The sequence below is a fragment of the Coffea eugenioides genome, chromosome 8 (genome assembly GCF_003713205.1).
Source record: "Coffea eugenioides isolate CCC68of chromosome 8, Ceug_1.0, whole genome shotgun sequence".
Lineage (NCBI taxonomy): Eukaryota > Viridiplantae > Streptophyta > Magnoliopsida > Gentianales > Rubiaceae > Coffea > Coffea eugenioides.
Genome location: NC_040042.1, coordinates 35245986 through 35252406, shown reverse-complemented (window position 1 = coordinate 35252406; position 6421 = coordinate 35245986).

Below are 6421 nucleotides of genomic sequence, written 5' to 3'. Positions count from 1 at the left end.
AAAGCCAAGTCGTTTGCCATGCGTGACCTCCTTCCGACACTCCGTCGACCACAAATAAGGTCCGTAGAACTCCACTTGTACACCCATCTAACACCTTATCACCCTCACTGGCCAGTCACCTCACAAACTTGCTCGAGCGAACGAAATTGAGCTTGGTTCACAAGCTCGGTTCACAAACTTGGTTCTCAACTTGAACCTACAAACTTGGTTCACATTCTCAGTGAACCGGATTCACAAACTTGGTGACCTCAGACTAGGTTGGACTGGCTTCGACCAAGCCCTGACCGGCTCGAATAGTCCATCTAGGTCGGAAGATCAACCCCAACTTACAAACGTCACCCCGAGCTACAAGCTCAAGGGGTTCAAACCCAAAACTCACAAACGTCACCCCGAGCTACAAGTTCAAGGGGTTCAAATCCAAAATAATTCATTTAAACATGTCATGTATAAATATGCATGTAAATTAGGGTTTAGGTCGAGTGCGATAAAGTTGTGACGCCCCGAAAGAATAAGAGTGAGAACCCGGAAATTTTCTAATTTTCTAGGGTTTATTTTATTTAATCGCCCGCCTTTTCTACAGTTTCTTTATTAGAAAAATTCACCAGATAAATTTTATGAGCAAATATAGTTTTAAAATGATTTTTCTAGTATCGGTTAGTTTTTGAGAAATTAAGAGCGTATTTTGGACGTGGGACCCGCTAGTGCGGTAAATGCATTATATTTTTTACAACTTGTTGGAATTTTGTATTAAGTGATATTATTTTACAAAGTGTTAAGATATTTGTATTGGAGAGACAAAAAGATAAGTTTTAAACCAAAAAGGTGACAAGTGTCACCTTGTGATTTAATCTTGGACTTTGACCATTATTTCTTACCTTTACTAATACTCAATTTTGACCCAAAAATCATCCTATTTCTATGCTTCATGGCCGGCTCTCTCTCAAAGGAAAAGAAGAAAAATCTCTCAACTTTCTAGCTTCTCATCTCACTCAATCTTCAATTCTAACCGATTAAACTTGAATTTACTCCATAAAACCTCTTAGTTTGGTGGAGTTGAGCTTGGTTGTGAAGTTGTTTGGAAAGTTAAGGTGACTAGTTGCTCTATCTCTTGTATTGCTAAGGTGAGTTGTGAAGAACCACTTTCCTTCCTCTAATGATGTTCAATTCATGATTGGTGGTGGTATAAGATGCACTTTTATGGATTATATTGTGATTTTTGGTTGAATTGGTGAAGTTTTATAATTATTGGGGATTTTACTGTTTTCATATGAATATGATTATGTGGTCATGTATGATGATTGGAAATGATGTTTAAGGACTCTATGAGGTGGAAAAAGTGGTTAATTGCAAACAATTTCTGTTTTGGAAGAAATTTTGGAAAGTTAGGGTTATGATGAATACATTCTGCCCGAATTTATAGCTCATAGATAGAGGCCGAATTGGCCTTGGATTAAAACATGAAATTTGTAGGGAATGACATTTTGGAGGTGCCTACAAAATTTCAGGTCAATCGGACCAGTGTAGAATGAGAAAACTCGAAATTACTATTGCTGTTCTGGTTTTACCCGAATGTAAGAATTGCGCCTGTAATTGGTTGTTTTGGCTGGAATTGCTTCCGAATTGGTTGTTGAGGTCTTCTGATGAAATTTATCCCTGTTTCTTAGCTTTCAGCTGGTTTTGGAATTTCTGGATTTGGACTTGGATAGCCTGCTTTATGATGTTTCCGCTAGAATGCGTTCTGTGAATCTGTTTTTGTGATTCTGGTATGGTATCTTGCATTTTTGACCTGGTTACACTCCAAACTGGTTTGAGTGACCTTCTGAAATATTGTAGCCCTATCTCTTAGCTTCGAAATGGTGTATCTTTTACCTTCATCCGACAATCGTAACGCCTTTGGTACTATTACCGCAAAATGACGTCAAAACTATTTTTCTGGTTTTGAGCTTAACTTTCATTTCCGGACTTTTCCCTAGCTTGACTTGTACTAGTACTACTTGGAGCTTGCTGAATGGCTATTGGATGAACTTGTTGTTGTGTGTGTACCTTTGGGATGGAATGAGGAAATAATGAAGCCTTGATGGCTGGAAAAGTAAAGAAAGACAAGGGGAAGTGCTGTCCGAACTTTGAAAGGACTTGATTGCATTGAGTTTGTGAACTAAGACTTGGATTTGAGCAAGGCAATGATATATGACGGATGGTTTCTGAGCCGTGGAGGTGAGTGACCCCAAACTATTGTTAAAGCTTCTTATGAAATGTTTCTTGCATTATTTACTCGACTGCATCTCATGCGTGCTTGCATGTGAATTCATGCTATGATTTTGGCTTCAATGAGTTCTTGGGGAATCTTGTGCTGAACACCAACGTCTCCACCTCTGTTCACTTGGAGCAAATGGCTCCGGAGCTCAAAAAAGGGGCTCCCTCTTAATGTTAATGTTAATGTTAAATGTTCTATTTGAGCGTTGGATGTTCAAGTGCTATGACTTCACTGGCTCACGAGAGCATTAAACGGACATTTGTTCTTTGAATCATGACATCATCGAAAGGATCGAAATGTAATATTATGAAATATATTTGATTACGGATTTTACTGGTTACTCGCTGAGCTTCTAGCTCACCCCAAAAATGTTTTATTCCCCTCCACAGGGCTCGAGGCGAAGGAAACGTTTGTATTAAAGTTCTCCGTGTGAATGGTTGGTATCAAGGATCAGAGTGGCGCAGCGGAAGCGTGGACGCTTCGCTTTTGATATGTAATTATTGGAGAATTTGATGTAATATTTGAGGTTTTTTTCTTGTAATTCATTTGAGGACTGTAGTGAACGACTGAGTCCCGGCGAGAGCTGGGCAGGCGGCCCGCCGAACCCTCTGGTTCGCCTTAGGGGGAGGTGGGGCTGTCACAAAAGTACACCCTCGCCTAGGTGCCCTTTCATTCACCTCAAAACACAAAAGCAAATTATATACAAAACGGCCCGAATACTTACTCCAAAAGTACGTATAGCAAAAATGCAAGGATCACGTCACGTATACAGCTAGTAGGCCCCACCGGCACCGTCTAGCCCGTCACCGTCTGAAACAGAAGATTGCATCACAATATATCACAAACGGCTACTAACATGCATAGCTCAAATAAAATGGCAAAATCGGCACATGCAAGTGCGGAAACGGCAAAATGGACACACGCGCGCGCGGAAACGGCAAACGGAAACGGCCAGATTTGGCACCTAAAACCGTTTTGATCAAATTTTAGGCTACGGTTATCAGATCAAAGTGCATGAGGTACTTTTGCGAAGCTAAAAAGAAGGGCTACAACTTTCATAAAGGTACCTCAAGCCAGATCTCAATGGAACTAGGACAAAAATGTGCAAAACAGTTCCAGCCATTTCATTTCGGGTTACCAAACAGGCCCTGTTTGAAAGACTATAACTCACGACTCAGAAATCAGAATCAAGAAATTCCAGAGGCATTAGAAAGCTTATTTATAAGGCTATAACGTTTGTGTTTTGACCAAAAGCTGAATCAGTATGGAGCATAGAGAAAAAGAGGTTCAAAGTTCCTGTCAGAACTGTCCAAATCCGAAGGCAGTTCTGACAACCGATTTTGTTTTGGTCATAACTGAAGCTACAGAACTCGGATTCGGATGCACTTTATACTGTTTTGAAGCTAAGACCAAGATCTACATTTCTTATGAAGGGATCAACACCCAGTTCGCACGTTATCAAGACGTACAGAACATGGTCAGAAGCTAAATTCAAAAACGTAACACAATCCAGTGTTTAAAACAGGTGCAAGTTTTTTGGCTATAACTCAGGCTACACTGATCCGTTTGACCTGAAATTTTGCAGGAACCTTAAGGACTTAAGAAGCTACAACTTTTATGTTTTAAGAAACTTCTGAATCAGCACGGAGAATAGATAAAAACAGGACTTAAGTTCGGATTTATGGATTGTCCTGCTCCAGTTTTGCCGGTTTCGAACGTCACAAACGCATGGTCCGTCGCTACGATTCTTAAACAAGTTTTCCAAGCAAACTCATACTAAATAAACACAAATAAATCACCTCCTATTTACTCTACAAGAAAACCGAAATTCCTTTCCCAATACTAACCATAATCTAGGTGCTAATCCTACTAATTTTTCTGGTTTCTCCACCTAATCAATTAAACCCTAAGCACTTAAGCCTTAACCCAACCAAACTAACTTTCCTTTGACTTAGGGTTTCGTGACCAATCTGGAATTTGCTACTTACCAACCATACAAATGAAATCAAGGCATCAAAGATGCCATTAACAAGCCAAAATCCAACCATACCAAATCAACTTAATGAACCAAGGAGCAAAAACCCTAACCTTTCATAGCCTTAACCGAAATTTGGCAGCAAGAAACCACTACAATAAACCATTAAACTACACAATAATCACCACATAAACCATACAAATTCATAATTACAACAAAACCATCACTTCACATGGTTTCAAGACTTAATCACAAGAGTTAACTTTCAAATCAAATGATTTACCTTCAATCCAACCTTGTTGATGATTAAACCACAACAATCAAGTAGCAAAAATGTTGTCTTAAACTCCAAGACCAAGATGGAAGCTAGAAGAAATTGAACTTGGAAGAACTTTCCCTTTCTCTCTTGCTCTCTCTCTCTCTCGGCCTCTCACTCTCTCTTTCTCTTTAGTTTATTTTGTTTTGTTTCTAATGCATAAGAAGATGATACATATAAGTCAAAGCCATGGAGGATATTTTCCATCCTAACCAATCACATAAAAGTTCCTCAATTGCCCTTTTAACCCCTTGCACTCCAACTTTGCATTAAATCAACTCTAGCCCTTAAACATTTATTTTCTCTTTCTTACTCCTTTTCCCCTCAAACATTTATAATCTTTCAATTAACTCCATAGGTTACTAACTTAATCTAATCCAAAACACTTGACCACACTTAATTACTTTACTAATCACCCTCCTACATTAATCACCTATACTTAAACATACTTTATCCCACATAAAAGCAATTAAACAATAACCTTTTTGTCAAGGGCAAAATTAGGGTTTAAACCCAACTTAAAACATCTAATCAATCTTAACACTAGAGGTTTTACTCATTTAGGATTTCTAACCTTCTTAAACTTATTTAACCTATATAAAATGGATCAAATCCTATACTTACCCACACTAAAACACACACTAGCATAACTAACTTTAACCACCACTCGAACTTATGATTAATACAAAAACTAGGGTTTCAATCCTAACCCCAACTTAGGGTTTTTGAATTAGTCCCAAAACTTAATGTTACCGCACGAATAATGTATATAACCTAATATCAAACTTAAGAACTGACCGGGGTCTCACAATAATAATAATAATAAAGTGTATAAAAATAGTGGTAGAGTTTTTTTTTAAAAAAATTCAAGTACAAAAACGGAAGGGAAAAGGGGAAAAATGGATGTCTGAGAATCGAATCAGGACATTATGATTATGTAGTTAATGCTTCTCTCAACCGAGTTGGATCTTGGGAATTGGTTTCTAATCCTACATTAGTGCAACTAGGCTGGCACAAAATATAAGATATAGAACCCCGGGTGCTTTACTTCTACTGACTAGTAACTACTGAGAATGTCAAAGATGGTGTACTGTTCATGTCATTTGGTTTCGGAAAAACATGTAAAATTTGGCAAAGTCAGAATCAGTGAATTGGGAAGAAAGTTAACTGTTAACAATTGTTTGAGTTCTAGTTGAGTTTCCAAACTTGATTCATATTATGGTAATATGGCAATTAAGTTTACCAGAAAAATAATTGGCACCAATACAGAGCTTTCTAAATTTTAACTTGTAAAGCGAAGTTGATCCCTCAAACATGAACATACAATCTTTTTATTTCTTGAGTTTAGATAAAATTCCTGCTATCCCAATGCTTTTCATGAAAATGTTATTCAATGAGAATAATTTGCATTTGTGGTTTTCTGTTCAAATGGGGAAAATGTGCATGCCTTGGATCATTTTTCATGCATATGTTGGTGCATTTATATATGTACATAGAGAAAGTATATTCCTTGGATAGCCATTGATTTAGTTGGAAAATTAAAATCGATGCTCAAATTAGACAAAAAAATTTTAAGAGAACTAATCATAGATATAAACAATTAATTTGCATCTCAAAAAGATAAGTTTAAAACTCTTTTATATTTGTTTGTTCTGTTTGCTTCAGAATAATTAGGAAAAGTCATTCAGCACTTTTGGTTCTTTCACACTTTTTAAAATATTCTTCAAGAAATTTGCAAGCTGATGTTATTTTTCTTCTTGAATAATTAGAGAATTATGTATACCACCTATTCAAAAGCTTATACAATTATTAAAATTTTACTTAAGTTCATTAATGTTTCACCACAGGTTTGAATTGAAGATAGCTATCTGTGAAA